This window comes from Cricetulus griseus, chromosome 5 (genome assembly GCF_003668045.3).
Source record: "Cricetulus griseus strain 17A/GY chromosome 5, alternate assembly CriGri-PICRH-1.0, whole genome shotgun sequence".
Taxonomy (NCBI): domain Eukaryota; kingdom Metazoa; phylum Chordata; class Mammalia; order Rodentia; family Cricetidae; genus Cricetulus; species Cricetulus griseus.
Genome location: NC_048598.1, coordinates 1046181 through 1070782, shown reverse-complemented (window position 1 = coordinate 1070782; position 24602 = coordinate 1046181).

Below are 24602 nucleotides of genomic sequence, written 5' to 3'. Positions count from 1 at the left end.
AGATACAAGACTCAAAACACAGTAACAAATAATTTAAGAAAATATGGAAAATACTTTAAGACATGGGTATAGGCAGTAATTCTGAGAGTAAGAAATCAAAAGGGGTAAGGTGGAAGCTGTAGAGATGGTTCAGTAGTCAAGAACACTCGTTCTTACAGAGGACCAGTTTGGTTTCCAGCACTTGAACTGGGAGATTCACATTCACCTGTAAGTCCAGCTTTAGGGGATTTGTCCTCTAGCCTTTCCAGGCATCTGCATACATGTGGCATGCAACCACACACACACACACACACACACACACACACACACACACACACACACACTACACATAAATAAAAATGAATTTTTCAAGGAAAAGGGAGTGGGGCTATAGACAACAAAAGCAAAAGCAAAATAGAGAAATTGGAGTATAATGAACCAAGAAGCTTCTGCACAGCACAGGAAACAATGGACAAAGTGAAGAGAATGGAGAGCTTGCAGAATGCAGAGAAGCTGCAAACCACTCATCTGACAAGGAGTTAATATCCAGAATGCAGAAGGAGCTCAAAACTACAGTGTCTAAATTCCAGGACTCCAGAAGCCAAGGCAGGAGGATTTCTGCCTCAAAAAAGAAATAGTCACAAAACAAATAATAAATGCCATTAGAAATTACATGTGTATTCAGATAGCAGCCTATCTGAATATATCACTAACAGAGAATCCCAAACATGAGATATGAATCACCTCAAATCTTTGTCAACAACAAAAAAGATAGTATTAACAGGGGGAAAGTCTGTGGAAATTTGCTTAGAACAATGAGTAGGGAGATATAGTGGAAAATTACCAATACGGAGTCAGGTAGAGATATAAGGGTATTTAATAGGGAAAAGCCTTACTTAAAGAGCGACCTAGCCAGCCGGTGTGGCAGCAGTCTGTACAGCAAGAAGCAAAGTGAAACCGAAAGCGCAAACGCAGTAACACTACCTCACGCTTGTGAGAGCGTGGTCAGGCTCCTAAGTAGGCGTGGCTACAGCTTCCCCTACAATTCCCCTTTTAGTCTAAAAGAGGATTAAAACTTAACAGTTTAAAATATCCAAAATTAACAATCAAAAAGGTAAAATATAAGAAGATACAGCAATCTGCTTATGTCAATCCTAACAATCTATGTTAACTAAACCCTAAAGTCATCTGAGAGAGGTGTCCAAGCCTGAACACCTCCTTCCAATCCCAACCATAAACAGTAGGAAGCTATCCCTAACTAGGTATATACACTATCTTAAATGACAACAATGGGGAAAGGGGGCATAGCATCATCCAAGTTACTTCCTGCTGAAATGGGACGATGATAGTCATGTGGGGTCCAGTAGGAAGAAAATGTTAGTATAGTGAAAGTCTTGAATGAATTGTATCCAGTGCATGTTAGATGGGATTCACTTGATTGAAGAACTCGCTTGAAATCCTCAACTTGATTGAAGTCAGTACCTGAACCTCTGGCCGGAGTGTCCGTTGAAATGGAGCAAGTTGGATCCAGTGCAGTCAAGGAGGTGTGGCCCATTTTCTTTCAATTGAGTCCAGGGATTGCTGTCAGGCAGGTCTTCATTGGCTGTGTGGGACTCAAACATAAACAGTTAGCAGAAAAATGTTTGCTTGTGCATGTACACATACTAGGAAAAGCAACCATGAAATAATAACGATTACGAGAAGGTGTACACCTTGAAAGAAAGATCTGAGAAAAGACAAAGACGGTCCCCAAATTCTTCTTTTATTCTGTATTACATCAATTGGCTTCTTAATACAATACAGAAACACTAAAGCTTAGTTAAATAACGTGCTTGGATTTTAGAGGAGGAAAGCCAAATCCACCTCTAAACCCAGCATTGGTTTAATTGAATAGGGACTAGGAAATAAAGAGAAATAGTTCTCTGAGAGAAAGCTGTAAAGTTTGCCATATGGCACGTTGCTTTTGTTTGATGGTTATAGCTATCTTTTCTTCCCAAGTATCTACCCATGCAGTGTCCTTTGCCTTCTGGAGATGAGTTTTCCTGTGAAGATAAAAGCAAAACACTTCCCTTTCCTTTGGGAGGTTTCTATTTAGTTTATAAGATACACCTTAATAGAATACCTGTCATTTTTCCTCGTCGAGAGGTTTTTCCTTTTCCAGTCGAATCTTGATCAACTTTGATAGTATCCAAAATTTTTCTTCTCTTGTAGAAACCAATGCAAAACCCCCTACCCCAACATAACACATGTCCTGGTTTCCATACAGAGGTTAGTACATCTTTGAAGTATACCGGCTGATTGAGTTCAGCAGTTTTTTCCGTAGTCCAGTGTCTTTCTGCAGCTGTTTGTCCTTTTTTATTGTCATTAAGAAAGTTTAGTGTTAATAAAGCATTATGCAACTTATGTTTGGGGGGTTTAGTCTTCCAAGCTTGTTTGTTGAGCATCTCCTTAAGTGTTCTATTAGATCTCTCAACCACTGCTTGTCCTGTAGGATTGTGTGGTATACCAGTAACATGCTTTATGTTATAATATTTGAAAAATTGTTCCAATTTTGTAGAGACATATGCTGGAGCATTGTCAGTTTTTATTTGTGCAGGTATACACATAACTGCCATCACCTCTAACAGGTGTATAATAACAGAATCAGCTTTTTCAGAGTTAAGAGCAGTAGCCCATTGGAACCCTGAGAATGTGTCTATAGTATGATGCACATATTTCAAATTTCCAAACTCTGTAAAGTGAAAGACATCCATCTGCCAGACCTCATTTCTCTGAATGCCCTTAGGATTACAACCTGCTGGCAATGGAGTTTGACTATAAAAGGAACAAGTAGGACAGTTTTTCACTATTTCCTTGGCTTGTTGCCAAGTGATGGAGAAGTCCTTTTTCAAACCTTTGCTATTTACATGATGTTTCTTATGAAATTCTGAGGCTTCTAGCACACTTCCAATTAATAAATGATCAATCTCATCATTGCCTTGTGCTAGCGGGCCAGGCAGACCTGTATGGGATCTGATATGTGTAATATACATAGGATTACTTCTGTTTCTGATAGTTTCCTGTAATTGTAAAAACAGAGAAGTTAATTCTGTATTAACAGGAACAAATTCTGCAGTCTCAATGTGTAACACAACTCTCTCTGCATATTGGGAATCAGTAACTATATTAAGAGGTTCTATAAAATCCATAAGTACCATGAGAATTGCATATAATTCTGCCTTCTGTACAGATGTATATGGACTTTGAACTACTTTACTTACCTCACCTGCTTTATAACCTGCCTTACCTGATTTGTTGGCATCAGTGTAGAAGGTAAGAACTCCAGAAATGGGAGTTTGTCTTACAATACGTGGAAGAATCCAGACTGTCTTTATGAATTATTAAGAGTTGGTACAGTAAATGCAAATTTTTCTCTATCATTTTCCTGTAACGGTATTGTGAAAAAACAGTCTTTTAGATCAATGACTATGATAGGCCATCCTTTAGGTATTAAGGAAGGTAATGGCATTCCAGGTTGCAGAGAGCCCATTGGTTAAATTACCTTATTTATAGCTCTCAGGTCTGTCAGCATTCTCCACTTACCTGACTTCTTTTTGATGACAAATACAGGAGAATTCCAAGGACTGGTAGATTCCTCTATATGCCCAGCGTCTAGCTGTTCCTGTACTAACTTTTCTAAAGCCTCTAGCTTCTCAGAGGTCATAGGCCATTGTCCTACCCAAACTTGTTCATCTGTAAGCCACTTCAATGGCAGGGCCTTTGACTCCTCTGAAGGTCCATCATTTGTACCTAGTTTCTGTACAGCATGGATGGTTGGTAACCGTTTTCCATAGCGTCTTACCAGATATTTTCTACTATCTAATGATTGTACATAATTTGTATCTGACACACATGGGGGTGTTTCTACCATGATAGCTGGGTACACTAATGGTGTACGAGTAACAACCTTAGAAGAATAGTCACGATACCTAGGTGGAGTAGGTGCCTGGGATTGGAGTGATTCTGCTTCTGAGGCATCCCAATGATCTTTAAGCCTAACAATGATATCCTTTTGAAAAGTTTCAATCTCCTTAATCATAAAAGATTCCAAGCACGTTAGTGAATCTGTAAATTGCTCTAACTGCTCATCTACATGTTTTTCTAGGTCTTTAATACGATCATCCTTAGGCAGCATCTGGATGGCATGGAAACTGCCTTCTAGGTATTGGAGTCTAGATTCCAGGTCATGATTTGCTGATTTTGTGTCCTCAGCAATCAACCGTATGGACCTATGTAATCTGTCAGCCCTGTACTGTAAATTATCTTCCAAACATTCAAATCTAGACTCAAATTTCTGATCTGCTACCTTGGATGCTTCAATAACTGATTGAATGGCATTGTCCAATTCTTCAACCCTATGCTGGGTATTTTGCACCGTTGCATCTAGTTGATGAGTAACATTGCCTATCTGAGTTTCTAGCTGGCTACAGATATTCTTTAGCTGGTCATGGTCTTCTGACAGCCTAGCCTCTAAGGCCTCAGACATGGAGGATCTCTCTGTGTTTATCTTATCATAAATACGCTGCATCTCATCAGACAGCTCTGTCTTTAGTGTATTGGACACAGAGCCAAGCTTATCATCCAATTTCTGTTCCACTTGCTGCACAATTGTGGTCTGACCTAATCTGTTCTCCAAAACCTCACTGCATAAAGCTGTTATTTCCTGCTAGCAGGAGGTGAGGTTATCTCTGTCCCTGTTCCTGAGTCCTCTGGCTAGTAATACTATTTGTACCAGCAAGCTAACTGCCATTACAGCATATAGGCCAGTAATTGGCAAATTAGCATCCTCCTCAAACAGTGAATTCACATAAGCAAAAATATTACCAATTTTAGCAAATGATAAATATTCCGCCATAATTTTACCTGATTTCTACTCCAGATGCAGTAAATATATTTGACCAGCAGGTAGCACAGGCGTTCAGTTAGTCGGAGGCATTTGGCAGCAGTTGGTCAGCAGTGGAGAGAGGTCACAAAAGCGGCTGCGCTTATCTTAGAGAGTATACGGCCTTGGGGCCGCAACCACTGAAACAGATGCGGTTTTACTGCAGAAGTGGCCAGGGGAAGCCTCTGCTGAAAGCGGAGGCCTACCTCGACTCTAGGCAGCTAGAAACTGTCTCCGAGCTGGGTGGATGGTTCTGAGCAGCTCAGCTGCAGCAGGTCGGCTGCTAGCCGGGAACATCTGTGGAGAGAGGGCGCTTTCTGGGCCTAGGCCTCGGGCCCGATGGAACCCACAGCCTGTCCCAAATGGGGTGTAGGTTTCCAATATCCCGCTTCTGACAACCAGATATAGTGGGAAATTACCAATACGGAGTCAGGTAGAGATATAAGGGTATTTAATAGGGAAAAGCCTTACTTACAGAGCGACCTAGCCAGCCAGCGTGGCAGCAGTCTGTACAGCAAGAAGCAAAGTGAAACCAAAAGCGCAAACGCAGTCACACTACGTCACTCTGACCACGCTCTCACAAGCGTGGTCAGGCACACCTGTAGCCAGCCCCTAAGTAGGCGTGGCTATAGCTTCCCCTACAGGGAGACTTATGTGGATATCCCTCAAAGCACTGAGGCTATATTTACAGCACAATCAACTGACCTACTTCTGGGTGTCTACATGGAGGAGAAGACATCAGCATCACAGAGATGTGCTCATGCCTGCATTAATCAGTAAACTAGTTACAACAATTAAAATGTGGTACCAAGCTGATGCCGACAGATGAACATATGAGGAAAACCGTAAATACAGTGTGGAATATTACTCATCCACAAAAGTATGGTATCCTGTTACTCACAGGGGACTTTACAGAGAGTAAAATAAGTTGGATACAGGAAGGAAACTACTGTAGCATCTCTCTTGTTACTGGATGCTTAAAAGGTGAACTGAACTTAGAGATGACTTCAGAGATGGGGAAAGGTTATGAAGAGTGGAAACAGGAGGAGGTCAGATAGTAGGTGCACAGACATAGCCAGATAGAAGTAATAAGTGTTTATGGCATATTACTTATTATATGTTTTTGAAACTAATAGAACAGATTTTCAGGGCTTCAAATACCAAAGAATGATGAGGGGAGACAAACATTAATTTTCCTTATTTGAATACTGTACCTTGTCTTAAGATACTATATGGCATCGCATACACATGCACAATCATGCATTAGTGAAATGGTTTTTTAAGAATTAAAAGAGGTGTGGTGATAAGATGGTTCAGAAGGTTTGTCCCCAAGACCAGTTACCTGAGTTCTATCCCTGGGAACCACATGGTTGAAGGAGAGAAATGACTCAAGAAAATTGACCTCTGATCTCCACACATGTAGTGTGGCACACCTCCCCTGATGATATAAAGATAAAAAAGAATTAGGTTCAAAGGAGCTGAAACACTAAGTACATGATAAGAATATTATTTTTCATATATTTTATATCTATTTCAAAGAATTAAACTGAACCTCATAAATATGCAAAATTAAAATTAGTAGTTGGTCATGTGACCAAGAACTTCATTAATAGCATTAAAGATGGTTGGAATACAACAGATAATGCAAACCCAAGCAGCTGAGCTAAGGCCTGAGAGAGATACATGTGTGCTTGCCTCAGTCTGCATCCAATAGAGTTATGCAATTTAAATGGCTTTAATATGCATCACTTAAATCCCCTCTTTCCCTTTCATAGCAATTTCATTTTTAATGTTTCATATTCCATTTTTTCCTTTAATCTTGCTTTTCTTTCTCGATATGCAAGCTTATCTCAAACGGGAGAGCTATTACCGAGCAGGCAGGTAGTTCCCTAATTGAAACACTTACAGGGCACGCTGGGAAACTGTAAAGACTTTTAAGAAGCAGCAAAGCTTTAATGGGTTCTTGTGTGTTCATGCTGTAACCTAATTCAGGGCTCTCTTGGCAATGCTGGAGGACGTTGCTAATTTACGGCTGTGATGAGCAATAAAGTAATAACGGTAATCGAAAGGTATGATATTCCTCGTTTAGGGGCATTTATGGTTATCTATTAAAACTGTAAATACTTCAAAAGGCTGCAAGGTTGATCTACAGAAAATGAAAGATAAGATCTCACCACTTTCTAAAAGTACTTTCAAACAGAAATCCGAGCTTGACTTTATGGTTTATAAATATAAACAAAGAAAAGTGGAATGTTCGGTGTCTACCCTTCTAAAGGTACCACTTAAGAACCACAAGCACTCAAACCGAGAAGGCCTGGACAGATCTCTCCTTTGTACTTTTTGGCTTTTGGCTTCCTTCTCCTTCTTCCTCTGTAGCCATCATTCTTCCTCTCTCTCTCCTAATGTCTTTGACCATCATTCTTCCTCTCTCCTAATGTCTTTGACCATCATTCTTCCTCTCTCCTAATGTCTTTGACAGTCCTCTACTGTCCTCACTTTCCATCCACTTATCTTTTCCTCCTATACCCTCTTCAGATGTAAAGAAAACCATCCTGGAGGCCCTGGGCTACCTCCTGGATCCCAGGCTTATATTCATGACTTCCTTGAGGGCTGTGAAAAAACAAACAAAAAACAAACCAACAAATGTCTGTTCACCCTAGTCTAGCTTAGTGAATCAGCCAGTTTATTGGAGTTACTCTTTCCAACATAATCCGATGCCACACCCTATTTCCTTCAGTACACTAATTTTCTTTTCTTTTCTTTTCTTTTCTTTTCTTTTCTTTTCTTTTCTTTCTATTCAGCTGGGACCCACTGTTGCTTTTAGACAGCCAATTCCAGTTTTTCCTCTCTACCAGAGGAATGGGCTTCCTTCTTCCAACACCCCAGTACAGCTATTAACTAATCTTTACAGGAGTGCTCCACATCTCTTCTTGGGAAAACAGTTGCCAAGCAAGAGTCTGCTGACTCCTTTTATCCCTCTAGCCCAATAGTCAACAACTTGTGAAACAGAGGGCTTCTATCACAGCTTGGAACTCTATGTAACAGTCATAGGGTAAGGCCACAGAAATGTTTCTTCATAACCTACCTCATCTTGACTGGTAAAGGTCCTGACCTCAGTCTCTTGGGTTCCAAATCTTTATGTTACATAACAGCCTGACATTTCCATGACCTCCCCCAAACATTTCAATTTGGTGACAAATGTGCAGCAGCTCAAACATTAAATCCTAAGCCAGGCATCAGCCTGTGTGAATCTACTTAGTTCAGTGGTGTGTTCGTTACTACCATTTACAAACCAAACAGAAAATGGAAGTGTCTCCACATTCAACCAGGTTCTGTGCTATCAAAGCCATCCTCCTTAGTGCCACACACAGACCTGCTCTCCCTGAACACTGTTATTTCACTGGTTCAGGCCCTCGACACCTCTGGACAATCTCATCTGTTTTGTGTCAGCTTTGTAAGCAGGCTGCATTGTTTCCAGCTCACCCTCCCAAACCACAGAGTGAACTCCTACAAGCAACCCTGATTTTCTATCCTTGTTGCTTCTGCACAATCTTTAGATGTGGTTCAGACTGTCCACCACAAGTCCTCAAGCATCCCCAGGAGCACTAGAAAAGAAGTAAGGGAATCCAGTGGAGCATAATCAAAGAGTAAAACATGGGAACTGCATGCAGGTGGCTGTGACTTCAGCAGGTATCCAGCAGAGGTCATGTGTGAGCAGTGGGGCAGATCCTCATCTTGACCTTAATATTATGTTCTCTGCTCTAGTCATCCTTTTTCCTCTCCAATCTTACAGCTTTTCAAATATTTACTTTGACCCCTGGCACTCTGAAGTCTTTCTTGCTCACAATAACACTTCCGTTGAAGATTATCTTTTCAGCACTCACCTCTGTCACAAAGCTGGGGACCTTGTGAGGGCAGAAAACATTTATGTGGGCTCATGTATTGGCAGCAAGAACAGTGGCATCCACACACCAGTTTTTCTCCAAATAATGATAGAACAAATAAGCAGAAGCATGAGTGGATTCTTGTTCTTCACATGCCCTTTTCCCCACCCTCTCCCTGCTAAAGACTGAACCCAAGGCCTTGTGAAAGCCAGACAAGCACTCTACACCAGGATGCATCCCCATTCCTCCTCCTGGAACCTCTTGAATAGTCCAGTCAATATTCAGAATGAACTGTTTCCATCCCAGTGTCCTGGAATGACAAATAAAGGGGCTCATATCTCTGACAGCCCTACATGCCACTGTCTGCCTAGAACCCTGTCAGCAACCAGCTGCTTGGCAGGATGCTGTCAACTCAGCATTTCCCCACTCATGTCCCTTGGGGAAACCATTCACCTTATCGGCACAGACAGAGCGAGGACTCCCATCTGTTACAGTTTGGAGCTGAAGCCTCATAATCGTATCAGGTCACAGTCTGCATATCAGATTTCTTTGTTTTAGGGGGCACTTAGGGAGATTTTGTTCTCCTTTTATTGTTGTTTTCTGTCTAGCAAGTGACCGTATTTCATCTCCACTGAGACAAGATGAAAGAAATTTCCAAGCAAATTTGTTGCTTAATGATTCCAGGGAAGGTGCTTCAAACCGCAAATGTCTTCCTACAAATCCACAAAGGAACCTGGATCCATGAAGGAAGGTCCAATCACTACAAGGGAATGTCAAAACTCTGCTCTGGGTCAACACTCTGCAGAAGGTGATGATGGCATTAGAGTGGCTCCCACCATAAGTAGCACTCCAGTGCAGAAGTTAGTGGCCTTTGAAAACTGATTGGAGGGTTTCCAAAGACACCAGCAAGAGCAAGATTTAAATTACAGGACAAGTCCTAAAACTTGAGCCTGTGGGACTTTTAAGCATCTCAGGAAATTGCTAAGTTGGGAAAGTATGCCCTGACTTAATGTCAAACTCCTGAATGCTTGCATGAATGCTGAACGTTCTCCATTTTCAGTACAGACCAAAAATCTGGTGGTGGTGGACTCATTTAAACCCCTACCTTCACTGGCCTTCTCACGGAAGAGAAAAGAGGGTGAAATTTCATAATGTCTGTGCATTAAGAAATAAATGTATGTTCATTTGATTAATTCACAACTGTTAAGCACCACATGACACAAAACATGATTGATTTGATCCTTGCTTTATGGTACTGTCTGATCGAAGAGGTAACTATCAAATATCCACAGAAAAATACTTTGAGTTACCTAAAGGAAGGGAAGGCACTGTGGGAAATATGAGGGTGATTAAATCTGAAGGTGGGGATGCTCAGGAAGCTGAGAATAGTCTGGGATACTTTGAAAGGGAGTAGATGATGAGTACAATGACCTGGAGTGGCACACTGGAAGTAAAAGAGCTGATACGAACAACAGAGATGGAATCTTGAGAATGGCAGATGACTCATGTGGACTCTGGATGTCATTCCGGGAACTGACGAGTCAATCACAAGACCATCAGCCTAAATGCCCACTTAATCCAAAGACTCAAGGAGTGCATGGAGGCTTAAATGGTTGTTAGAGGTATTTATTAGGCCACTAATCCGAGGCAGAGGTTTGAGTGAGTCTATTCAGTTTTCTAGTATGTGCTTCTTACCAAAGTGAGAATGACAGTAGGGTTTAATGCATTTTCCCCACAGTTGTGAGTACTTATTGTTTAAAACAGAAAGTTTCAGATCCAGACAGTGGCTGTGGGTTTATCTCTCTCTTTTAAAAATATATTTTTACTCTTTATATGTATGGGTGTATGTATGTATGTATGTATGTCCACCACATGCTTGCCTGGTGCTTTCAGAGGCTACAAGAGGGGACTGCATCTCCCCAAAACTGGAATTACAAATGATTTCTAGCTGCCATGTGGGTGCTAGGAATTGAATCTGAGTCCTTTGGAAGAGTAGCTGGTACTCTTAACCACTGAGTCAGCTCTCCAGCCCCTCTGCTGATGGATATCCAGTGAACAGGTTAGTGATGGGCCCCAAAGAGTGGAGTGAAATATCTTTGTCAGTATCTTCATGTCTACAGAAGTGATGTCTACAAACATATTCCTGGTCCTAGGCTCTTTGTGCCGACCTGCATTTCTCAAGTTCTAATTCTTCAACAGGTAGATGGAGACAGAGTATTCCTGAGTCCCTGTGCCAAGTTTCCCTCTTCATTGAGTGTTGACCACAAAGCTTGGGTATCAAGCATTCTCATCCAAGAGGCAGGCTGATGTACTTCTGTATGCTGTTAATATATGTTTCTCTTATTGGTTGATGAAGAAAACACTGATTGACAAGTAGCCAGGCAGGAAGTATAGGCGGGGCTACCAGACAAGGAGAATTCTGGAGAGAGGAAGGCAGAGAGTGAGCCACTAGGGAGACGCCATGGAGCTGCCGAAGGGCATTCTCTGGAAAGATAACGCCATGTAGAAATACATAGATTAGTAGTTATGGGTTAATAATTAAGAGAGAGCTAGCCAAGTAAGAAGCCTGAGCCATCAGCCAAATGGTTTACAATTAATATAAGTCTCTCTGTGTTTATTTGGGGCTAAAGGGTGGCAGGACCAGGCATAAAGAAACTCTGCAGGCTGCCTGGGTTTGAATGGGGGCTCATCTCTTCAAATGGCTAAAGGGTCCTTGTCTTCCCATTTTGGGCCCTCAGCATAATCCATGTCACATAGACTCATGTCCAAAAGGTTCACTGACATATTTTCTTTTTCTTGTTTATAACTTTGTTTTTTAATTTATTATTTGTGTCTTTCCCATCATGCATCCCAATCCCAATCATTTCTTATCCCTGCACATCTGCTCTCTGCCCTTATAACACCACCAAGATAAAATTTAAGAGAAAAAAGAAGCGAAAAGAAAAGAAGAAAAAAAAAAGAAAAGAAAAGGGGGGAGGAAATCTAATCATGGAAGCTGTAGTGCAACATACTGAGTCAAGCAGTAAACCCTTTTGTCCATATATCTTTACTTGCAAGTATTATTGATGCTGGTCCCTCACTGGAACTCCTCTTGGTTATCCTGCTGTTACTCTGTGTTATGGAAATCCTGCAACTTTGTGTCTGCAGCACCAGTCCCCTCACATGCTCCAGCAGACAACAGACAGGATGGATGGATATTGGGTTGGCAACCCATAGCCCTAGTTCTAGACCTGGGTAGTTGTAGGGTTGGCCAGTCTGCCAGGCTTCAATTGTCTTCACCCCACTCGCCTGCATTGCCTTGGCGAGTACACCTTTTCAGCAATGAGCAAGGATAGGCCAGTTCTCCTGCTTTCATGTCCTCAGGGTTGGATCTTCCACATCTACACCTTCAGGGCCAGCTCTACTGTATTGCCCAGGCATCCTGTAGGTGCCACTCTGCCAAGTGCTGCAGAAGATGAGGGAACAGGGCTAGTTCTCCTGCTCTTATGACCTCAGGACCAGCTCTTCCACCTGCCTCAGGCATTGATGGAGGGGCATCTCTCTCCTGCCCATGCCACCACATGGTAGGTGAGAAAGATCTTCCATGGTCATAATATCCAGGCTGGCTTGCCCACATCTCTGCCAATGGGTTTGGCTTTACTGTGCAGCCCACACAAAGTGTAGGGCCTGCTCTCCAGAGTGTAGTAGCTGGTAGCATGCAGGGGCAGGTCCCCTGCCCTTCTGACCTCAGGGCCAGCTCTTTCACCTCCCTGGGGTGTTGATGGGCTGGTGGGGGAGGGGTCATCTATCTTCCACCCATGCTGCCACATGCACTGTCATGTTTTCTAATATCTTGCAGAGAAATATATTGTAATTGAACAACTGAGACATGATTAGAACTGCTGTCCTGAAAGCCTCATTTAATCTCCTCCAGAAACCTTGGAGCTGGGTGGTATTATCTCTGTTTTACTAATGGCAACACAGAGACACATTTTGAGCATCTTGTACCAGTTCTGGGTGCTTATGAAGATTAAACCAGGAACCAGGGTGAGATTCCTCGATCCTAAAGACCAGAAGGAACAGCTGTCTTGTGCCCATAGTCACCATAGAAGGGCTGAATGAACTATGCTGAACTTACTACTTTCTTGACTGACATCTATGACTCCCATTCTAGGAAGGATGAGGATAAGAAACCCAAGAATCCAGGATACTAATCACTTCTGGAGTTAATAGGATCCTAATTAGATTAAATTTTCACCTTTAGCCCCATGCCTGCAGGCTTAATAGTCTCAGCACCTGCTCAAGTCTCTCACTGGCTATGTTTTGAATATGGCTTATTCCCTTTGAAATTTCTATTGAAATGTAATTCCCATTATGGGATATTAAGAAATATGACCAGGTGGGACCTTGAAAAGGCAAGTATGGCTGTTCCTTTATGAAATAATTAATTCATTTACATCACTAATGGATCCCTGGCTTATCCCGAGAGGGAATATGCTCTGAAGGACCCCTTGGTTAGGTCTTTCACAGTTCCCCCTCTCTCTTACATGGGATGCCCTGAACTGCCTCTGTGTCTGTTAGCAAGAAGGATATCATTAGAAATGGCCAGTGAACCCACACCACAGCTCTGAGCCAAATTCACTCCTGACCAGAGCTGTGGAACTAACCTCCAAGCCACAGACATAGTCTGACCTAGTGGTGTTGGCTACTTTTCTCATTTTGATGACCAAGTACTTGGCAAAAAAGTAGCTTCAGGAAGGAAGAACTTATTTTTCATGGTTTACAGGGATGCATCATGGGAAAAGCCCCGCCATGGAGTGGCTCACATCTGGGCAGAACAAAAAGCAGAGAGAGGACCAACCAGGAGCAGGGTGGGGTTATAAATATATATGAATATCTCCTAGCAACTTCCTTTGTCAAGGCCCTATACCTCCTAAAGGTTCCCCAACTCACAAAGCACTACTGACTTGGACCCAAGTGTTTCAACCCATGAACTGTGGGGAACATTTTATATTCTAACCTCAGCACCTGGGGAGAGGGTTAGGATACTCAAATAGAACTGCTGGGGGCCAACTAATTTAAAGACATAGTCTCCCTAAGCCACACACCTCTCACCATACCTCACTGTTTCAGATTTCTTTGGAGGGGGAGACTGTAGATGCACAATATTCTAGAAGTTACTACAGAAAACACATAGAATACTTTATATATTCTGTACTAACACTAACAAAAAAATTCTACCTCATGTTTACATTCACTCAAAGAAACACTTACAGAGCAAATGGCCAATATCACACATTCTGTGACTAATTGAATTCTAGTTTCTTAGTATGACCACCTTCATTTGATATTCCACCCCTAAATAATGCCCAGTGCTCCTCTCTGATGGTGATATGAAATTAGAGGCAAAGACATGTGACTCCTACAGGGAAGAACAAAGGAGATGGTAACTCAATTTACTTCTTCCTTTCTTTTTTTTTTTTTTAATAGTTGCTATTTGAGTACATTTGCAGCAGTCAATAGAGCATTCCTGTAGGGCTCCCCCATCCCTCTCCATCCCTTGGTGCCCTTTAATTTCATTTGCATATTGGACATTCAGCACTTTTTCCTGCTGTAATCAAACTTGCCCCCAAACAAACTGGCTTTCTATAGCAAGAAAAGCAGAGTATTACAAAAAGTAAAAGAGCACTGCGAGAGCACCTGTGTGCCTCTTTTCTTCTTTCTTAGGACAGAAGGCCTGGTAGGAATGAGCACTAAGCAGCAAAGACACAACAGGCTAATGTCTCAGTTTTCCAATTATTAAAGAGTGCGTGTTGACATATGATCTTGCATATAGCCTTCTCTCCTTGGTGCTGTTTCCTCCTCCATTCCTCTAGGTTGGGTGTACCTCTCTCCCTCTTATAGTTGACATCTCTTTCCAGCACCTGGTTCATCATGATAGGGAGTGCAGGGTCCTGTTCACATTCTGACCTTTCAATGTGTTTATCCTTGACCATTTCAACCTCCTCTCTACCCAGAATTCTTGTAAGAGGTTGCATTTTTTTTCTTTCTCCAATCTGATAAAGTTTCTTTGTGAGGAGGAAGGCAAAGAGCTGAGCAGTTTGCCTATCAGCTGTTTTGAGACATTCCCAGAAAGAAAGTGCATCTCCTCCACCTCCTTGCTAAAGGAGAGAACAAATCATGTCCAATAGATTCATACTTAAAGGGTCTTGGTGTGAAATTTTACTCTTTTCTTGTTTATATATAGAGAGAGGAAAATACTTGTCCTGTAGATCTTTGCAAAGGAAACAAAAAAATACCCACTGATTTAATCAGACCCCGCCAAGGACCTACAGTTTTGCCCCGAGAATCAGAATACCCCCACTGTGTTGCCTGAGTCAAGAGCTCCTACTTACAGATCCAAGGTGGGGGCTGGATTTGCATGAATTTAGGGATTCAGAGTTATTTGTGCTACTGAAAAGAGCTGTCAGCACACAGATTCTACAAATTTCATGGCACTATATTTGGTAGGCCGCATAATAAGTGTGAAGCTGTTTGAATGCTTGTCTTTTTGTGACCAAAAAGAAAAAAATAGAAAATAGAAAAAATGTAGTCTATTTTAGAGAGAAAACAAGACTCTAGGTTTTTTGTTTCCTAAAAGCTTAAATATTATATTGAAATTATCTTCATTTTTACTACCAGTCTCAAAGTTCATCAAAAGTGGGAGCATGCTTCCCATTTATGCCTATAACAACTAATTATATATGGTACTCAACATGTCCACAATAAGTGCTAACAGAACCTGCAAAGTCAGCCTCTCTTCATGTCCCACATTTTCTTCATCCATCCAAATGACAGATTTACCTCTAATCACCTGTGTGTGTTCCTTGGCCCGAAGAAGCCTCACCCTTGTCAAGGAAAGTTTCTTGCACAACTTTCTTCAAATAAGACTAGCCTCTTCAGAGAAACTTCACATTCTCAAATATAGCTCAGGCCATTGGGGAAACTGTCTGAGAAGGAGTCATGAATCACTTCGTAGGAGGACAAGGGTCTCCTCATTCTCCACTTGGGTCTTTGGCTGTCTGGGATAAGATCAACTTCCAGAAAGATGAGAAACTACTAGATACTACATCCTTGGGTGAAACTTCACACCATTTATCCCTAGATTCTCTGCAGAAGCCTCTGTTTAATTAATGAACCACAGTCTTCCCCTGAGGGTACAGTCGGGTTAAATAACCTCTCAAACTCTTCCAATTTAGCTAATCTCTAGACCTCATGTGGATGCTAACATTAAAAAAATAAAATAAAAGTGTTTTGATAATATAATCAGACATAGTTAATTGAATATTTGCAGAGGCCATAATTTCAAATAGCTTTGGAGGTCAAGCAGACAGAGTATGCGATGAAAACAGCCCAGCTGAAACATGGAATGTGAAAGCAAGCATGGTATTCACACTTGACCACTGCATTCATAGTCCCAGTGTTGCAGCTAAAATCCACCTCTGGTTTAGCAGTCGTTGGATCACATTCACAGCACACGTTCATTAACCCAATACCTAACAGACACTGAGGGTCATGTGTCGAATGTTGTACTAGACATCAAATGAAAAGCAACAAGGGGGGTGGACCCCAGTTTTAACTCTGTGCATACCAACCCATCAGCTTTTATTCAAAGAAGTACCAATAATTAGTAGGAGTTTAATCTAAAGAGAGTAATAAGAAGGCCCTGAAGAGGTGACAATAGTTTGAAGATGGAAATGCCAATCAGGTCTTTCTTTCCCTCACAGAAATAACATCCAAAATATTAGAACAGGAACAAAAGTCAAAATATCAATGGGTAACAGTGAGACCAGGACTCTGGGGCAGGCACCATACCAAAGCCTGGTGCTAGTGCAAGGTGATGAGGTGTGAGAGGACACAGAAACAGCTAGACTCTAGAAGCACTGGCCAGAGAGGATGAACTATGGGCACTTTGCACCTTTTTCTATCTTCTGTTCAGAAATAAACCACAAAGAACTCAAACCTAAACTCTAGGTCCTAAGAGGTTAGTTCTTGATAACCATAGACACAGCCCTAACATCTCCCAATAACCCACAGTAGTTGGAATATATATATATATATTTAGAGGATATATATATATCCTCTAAAAATGAGTAATGGAAAAGAAGCTGACAGAGGGCCTGAAAATTAAAATCAAATATCCTACAGGAATGAAACAAGAAGGGCTGGGATAGACGTAGTGTGGTGATGGAATACACAAAGTTTGGGGTTTGCTGTGTAACAACATAGAAAAGGAAACTTGGATAAAGGACAAAGCCAGTGCCTTTGTTAAACAAGAACACAACAGACTAATACAAGAACTTAAAGAAACAGAAGACTCTGAGGTATGATCTAGCAGAATACATGAAACCAACTATTTACACTGCCAGTCAAAGACAGACAGAAAGAAAAAAGAACAAGCAGGCAAAATAATAAGTAATTAGAGTCCACACCGAAGACATGTAGGAAATCAAAGGAAGTTTTTGGGCTCTGTTACATGCCCAAAGCTTAAAACATCTAGGTGTGAAGTGTCACACCTATAATCCCAGCATTCAGAGACAGAGGTAGGTAAATTCATCCTTGGTTATCAAGCCAGGAGCAGGCCAGTTAGCTAAGGCTATGGGGTGGAACTCTGCATGAAAACATCGTCTCCCACAACACACACTCACACACACACACACACACACACACACACACACACACACACACACACGGGTGAAGTAGGAAATATACTAGACAATATACTTAAAATATCAACCATGTCTGTCACTGTAAAGTAGGAAAACCAATAGTATTTTCTCTTCCCCAACAAACAGAAATATCCTACTAAGCATTTACAGAACAGAATTAAACTTAATTAAAACCACCGACAAGAAAGCTCAGTAAAGTGGAAAAGATGGAACTTTCTCATAAAAATAGAAAGAGGCTGATCAAGTGACAAGAGGCAAAGGGTGCCATGTTCAACTAGTTTCAAAACTGAAAAATAGCTAGTAATAAACTTAGTAGGAATGTCGTGTGTACGGTGCATGTGTGTGCAAGTATGTTTGTGTGTGTACACATGTAGATGTTCTACAGAGGGCATGAAACAACTTGTGCAAACCTGCACTTAAACCACATGAATTCCCACAGGCAATAGCCAATTATTTCTGACCTGAATGTCCACATTAACATGCCCCTAGTAAAAAATTCAGTGAGGTTTGTATCTTCAAGCAGCCAAACTGATTCTGAAATTCATATAGCAAATGAGGGAGGGAGGGAGGGAGGAAGGGAGGGAGGGAAGGAGGGAGGGAGGGAGAAAGAGAGAGAGAGAGACACAGAGAGAGACAGAGACAGACAGAGAGAGAGAGAGAGAGAGAGAGAGAGAGAGAGAGAGAGAGAAATTAAAATATGTAGCATAGGGGAAGAAGCACTGCTATTGCCAAATATTAAAATATATCACAAAGCTTTGATAATAAAATGTTGGCTACTGTGTTGAGAGAAACTGGCAGTCAATGAGACAGAAGGAAGCTTAGAAATAGGCCAAGATACTCATGTGACTTTATGGTAAATTCTCCATTTCATATCAGTTAGCGGAGCTGATTATTCAATAATTTTGTTGGAAAATTGGGTCACCATCTGGAAAAATTTAAGTCAGATCCATACTAAAACTTTCAGATCAGAATAAATTACAAACAGATAAAGGATGTAAGGATAAAGATGAAAACCATATAAATACCAGAGAGATGGAGATGATCGTCTCAGAGAACTAAAGCTGAATGAAGCTGAAGCCAGAATGGGAAGACTTTGAATGATATTTTTTTTAATCATCAAATGTGAAACCGTTGAATATATTACTTACATATTTCAAAACAGTAATTAAAGTTAAAAATCAAAAGGGAGCTCAACTCAGCTAAATGTATCCAATGTTCATTTTATTTCAGTATTTCTTGATTTTAAGATGTGGTGATATTAATAATAAACACCACTTTTAATCTTATGTAACTTTTCAAAAAATTTCATAAAATAAATTTTAAATGTTTAAAATTTCAAATCTTTAAACTTTTCTGATCCATGTGTCTGAGACGTCTAAACAAGATCTTGATATTAAAAAAAAAAAAAAAACACTTGAACAAATAACGAGGATCAAAGACTATGTAGTAGAAGGGGAAAGAGTGAGGGAAAAATGAAAAGAGACTCCTCATATCTTCACAAACAGTATTCAAAAGCAGCAGCGTATTTCTAGATGACAGAGACAGGGGCGTACAATTATTGGGGGGAGGGGAGCATGAGAAAAGGAAACCCAGACTCCCTCAGAACTTTGGCAACAGCTGTTTGCTGAATAGTGAGGGGATGTAAAATACCGAAAGTTAATTATATGCTTTTTATAGCGATTTGAAATGGACTGAGTGATCTGATTCCATCACTTTACAAACACTGACATTTTTTTTTTTCTATCGCTAAAGGGTTGGGCCATCTGCATGTGCCAGGGGCCCCATGAAACCAGCCTGCAGCTCAGGGCCTCCGGTGTTTTGCCTTGCTACCATTTTACATGATTTCACAATTTTGTTGAACACTTCCTTCTCCATCAACAGTTACCCCTGTGGTTTTGCTTTTGTTTTGGTGCGGATTAGGAGCTGAAGTTCTCTGACTTGCTTAGGGTCGCACAGCTAAGAACGGTGTCACTTAAGTAAGAAAATGGCCCGCCTCCTTGTCACTGCAGCCCCAGGCTGTCTAGGTACAGCGTCTGCTGCTTCCCGGGGACGCAGAGAAGGCTGTTCTGCAGATGCGGACGTCAGCGTCTGCCCACACAGCCAATCATCCTCACATTAACCCGATAGATTTCTCAAAGGCAATCTCCGTCTAATTGTGTGTTCTGTGTGCGCAGCCCTTTCTCTGGTGTGCGAATGTGAGTGTGTGTAATGATGTTATCTATATGCCGTCGGGGCACCTGCACATTTGCATATCGGGGAGGAACTGAATAAAACATGAGGTGCTTTATTCCAGTGGGATGCATCATCCTCAAAGGATATTTACAAATGTACTCAAGTCCCCCAGAATCAATCAGTCTCTGAATCAACAAAGGTTCTTTGATTCCCAGGGATGTGCCTTACAGTAGGATAAATGCTTTCAGGAAACAATGGAGCAGGAAGAGGCCCCCCTCCACACCTGGGAAAGCTTCACTTGAGAGAAAATATCTGGTCTTCCGGCGATTTTTACCCCGTGCCTCCAGAGGACCACTTTCACTGGGCACCTTCCAAAGGGCTTCAGATGGAGGGAAAGGAGGGACAGAAATGGACTCTGAAATTGGTGTTCTAAACAAAGACACTCTCTTGGAGTGACCTGTGAATTGGAGTGCAGCATTCAATTAGGTTGTGTCCTCTCCGCAGCATCCAGAGGCAAGAGTGGAGGCCGGCCCAGTATCAGGCGCTGATGTTCATGGAAGCAACATCACAGCTGTCTGTGCTGGTGGCTCGCCAGTGTTCATACAGTAAGAGAAGTGACATGATTTACCAGGAGCAGAAGCTCGGCTTGTTTACCTGTCCGAGGTCATGAGGCTAAGAAGCTGAGTCCAGTACTCTCCCCTTAAATTATCCAACAACCGTTTCCCTAGCTCTTGGGCTGAGATCCAAACAGGCAAGGTGATGGCAGGCCCCTAGGTCCTCTCTCACCTCCTCAACCCCCTCTGCTCGCATGCAAGGCTTCATACAATTCATTTTCTCCTGCCCCCATCTCTTGCCAGGAGCAGGCTTTGTCACTGGCTATGTCTTCCGAAATGTTCTGCCCCAGGTTTTTGCTCTATTGGCTTCTTGTCACCCTTCAGATTTTAATCCAGGAATTGGCATTCATAGAAACCCTTGCCACAGAGCAGATCTGGTCTTTACATCTCCTCTTTCCTGTGCTGTGCATTGTGGAGTGCTTTCCTTAACCATTGCTCTGTGTAATTACCTGATACATTTGTTGTTGTGTTCGGTCTCCCCCAGACAGGATGTAAGAGCTTGATGGAAACCGCAGCCTGTCGCCTTGTTTATTGCTGTTTATGCAGTTCCACAGACAGCATGCCATGACTATTTAACTAATATTTATTGAATGAGTGAGTGAAAAGCCTCAGAAATGGAGACTCTTTGCCTTCCACTGTCATCCGTATTCCTTTAATGTTACAGGAGTATTTGAAAATGACACCCACGATTCCTCTCACCTCCTCATGTTGCCCTCCTCCTCTCATTAAATCAGGGGCTCCCTTTGCCCCAGGAGAGAGTAAAGTTATTACAACACTAATGTCAAGAGAGAAAAATAACAGTTCTGAATTGTGAGTTTTTAAATCTATTTAAATTATGGCCTCTGACTTATAAGGACCAGGCTGTTTTGGGTATCAGAGGTTAAGTCCTTCAGGGATCTTGGCATGATGCAAAAGTCACAAGCAAGTGACTGAGGAACAAGAGAAGGACTTCTACCCAAGCCTAAAGAAGGGGTAAGATGGAGATCATGGTGGCAGAGGCAGGCAGATGGGAATGCCAGCAGGAGGGAGTCATGAAGATATGGGGAAGCCACAAACTAATATGTAGAAAATGGAAATTTCAGCCGGGCATTGGTGTTGCACGCCTTTAATCCCAGCACTCGGGAGGCAGAGGCAGGCGGATTTATGTGAGTTCAAGAACAGCCTGGTCTACAAGAGCTAGTTCCAGGACGGCCTCTGAAGCCACAGAGAAACCCTGTCTCGAAAAATAAAACCAAAAAAAAAAAAGAAAATGGAAATTTCTTTCATTGTACTTTTAATTTGTACATTAAGTCTTGTCTGTTTCCATCTAACCTGATCTTAGGGGACAGCTGGTTCAGAGTTCTGCCAGATCACTGTTGGCGTACATCCTGAAGAAGGCAGTAGGTTCAGACTAGAAAAGAGTCAGCCTTACCTGTGCAGATGAAACTAGAGAGTTCAGGAGAGTCATACCAACACATTATGGACTCACACTGATAAGAGGGAGGTGGAATGTCTAGTTGGATCTGAAATCAACATCCATATTCCCATAGGACAAGCAGAAGGAAGCATGTGGTATTTCCTGAGCCCCCACAGGAGGACTGAAAATAACAGAGATTATATAATACCTAGAAACCTCAGGCAGGACACAGAGGTAACTGTTTCTGGGATGAGAGCCAGGGACTAAGCTTGCCATATGCCAGGAGAGATAGAGAGCAGCAAGTGAAGAGGGTGTATCTTTCTCTTATCCTTAAAACTATACAAGTATTCCAAATGTTAGAGAACCCCCAGGGTGAAAGGGGGCAGGAAATACAGTCAGCATGGATGAGCTCAACTCAAAATGTGCCATTTTAATATCCTAAGAGTTAATATGCATATATTGGGGTTTTGCAGTCAGGTGGAAATAAATGGGTCTGGATATATTAAATTAAAAGTTCAGTGAGAGAAGTTTCCATTTCATACATTAGTTTGTGGGTATGGGCTCTTTACCCTACACACATTGGAAATATATTCAGAAACTTTGGAGGGCATGTCAGCAGCTCAGAAGCTGGCCTGGGATACTGCCTTAAAGAATATGCAAACTGTCCTCATGGTACCTCCACTGCTCCAACTGGTCCTGGGGGTGTTAGGTTCAGACAAGGAGTCGGGTGGGTCAGACTTTCAGTCTGAGCCGCTCCTACTGGTGCCAGCGTCACCCACCATGAAAGGAACTTATGCCAGCAGTTGTATACACTGAGTTCTAGAGTGTGAGAAGCTTCTGGAAAAGACTTTGGAACCATCTGGCTTAACTTTCCCATTTTGCACAGGAAAAAGTGGATGCCTGTGCAGAGGCCACTTGTTGGGATGTGAGATGAAGTCCCTATGAGGCAGCTATGTAAAACCACCTTGAGTTTCAACATCTTAAACATCAAGAAATTACTCTTTGTTTGCAAGCCGGTATTGGGAGGCCAATCTCTTCTGGCATCCACTGGGCTTGGCTCCACAGCTGCTTTTACTATAGGTTGCTTCACCTGTCTCTTGTGCTCTTGACTCAGCAACTACTGGGAGCATGTTTTTCTGTAACAGAATACAGGCATCCAGAAAGAGTTGTCTCTTGAGATTGCTGCTAAGACTGGAACATTCACAAGAATGTACATTCCATCAGCTAAACAAATCCATGGGAAAACATGCTCAGCCCCTCTGCAGGAGAAACTTCCAAATCTGGTGGCCAAAGTGTGGTATACAGAATTCCAATAGAGAAAGGGCATAAGAAGCAACAGTATGGTGATTGGCTTTTAGAGCTCTTCTTTAGATTTCCAACCAAATATATCAAGCACCTGTCACATAGAGATGAAGGAACCAAAACAATAAATAAAATGATAACAGTTCAGTAGTCAAGACTATCCCTCACTTGTCTACAAACTGAAAGTCTTGGTAAAGTTTCCTCCAGTAAAAAGGAGATTTATAGTTCCAACTTTTTCCATTGTTTTTTAATTAAAAATGTATTAAGGTTCTTGAGAGTGGAGCCCATAAACCAGCTATGCCAATGCTTGGCACACCCAGCCCAGCGCATGTATAAATCATATCCAGGGTGACTGAGCCTGGCTGGGCAATAGTATAGAGACTGAGTTACTCTGTCTTTGAGTCAGAACGATGGAAACAGAATGCCTAGAATGTTTAAAACATCCATCACAGGCCAACAGAAGGACAGATTTTCTTCTTCCCTAGGGCTTCTCCTTAAGCAGTTCCAGATACTGACTTTACTTGCCATAAAATGGCTTAACTTTCATCACAGAGGTGGTACAAGAGAAGTGACTGTGATGCCTTTAGTGACTTTTACTTAGGCACAAGTTAGGAACCTGGATGCCATATCTTCTTCATTCTCTTAATGACCTGGAAAGAGAACAATGACTCATAATTTGAGTCTTTGAAGGGTGGATAGGTGGAGCCCAGTAATATCTAAGCTCTTGTCCTTCATCCATCACTTGGCTGACATCAGCAAGACTATCTACTGATAATCATTGTGCCAGAAACCAAAGGTAGAGCTGAGCACAGGGGTTCAGGTATCGGCAGGAAGGAGGAATAGGAGCCCAGGCAGAAAACTGAGAGTAAAGTTTGAGAAATGCACAAGTCTGTCTTCAAAACTTACCAAGAACAAATTCCCTTTGTTCTCATTTGCAAAACATGATGAGGTGAGAACTGTTTTCCCCTTGTCTGGTACAGAACTGATCTGATGTGTCTATATGGAACACTATAGCACGACCCCTATAGGAAAGGAGAAGTTGCCTTTCTGTCTCCTGTAGAAGAGTGATGGAAACTTCCAACTGCTGTGAATTATGCTCATTGTTAAATAAAAGCTGATTGGCCTAGAGCTGGGCAGGAAGATTGAGCGTAAGAGCCAGACTAGGAGAATTCTGGGAAGAGAAAGGGTAGAGTCAGAGAGTCACCAGCAAACACTGAGAAGCAAGATGAGAGTGTTGTACTGAGCAAGGGTACCAAGCCACGTGACTAAACATAGATAAGAATTATGGGTTAATTTAAGTGTAAGAGTTAGCTAGTAATAAGCCTGAGCTGTCAGCTGAGCATTTGTAAGTAATATAAGCCTCTGTGTGGTGATTTGGGAAGTTCCTGTTGGGTATTTGGGACTGAGTGGCTCTGGGGCAGGAAAAGTCCATTTACACCTGCTTGGTCAAAAGCAGGTGGAAAAAATATGATTTAGAGAACATTCCGGTTACTGTTGGGGAAAAGTTCCGGGAATGAGTTCATGCAGTTGGTGCTCAGTTCTGAAAGTCATTCATGGCTGAATGACCATTAGGAAATTTCTTCTCCTCTGCTCCCTCTTTTTTTTGTCTCTTGTTTCCCAACTTGAAACATCAAAGGCTTAATCCTG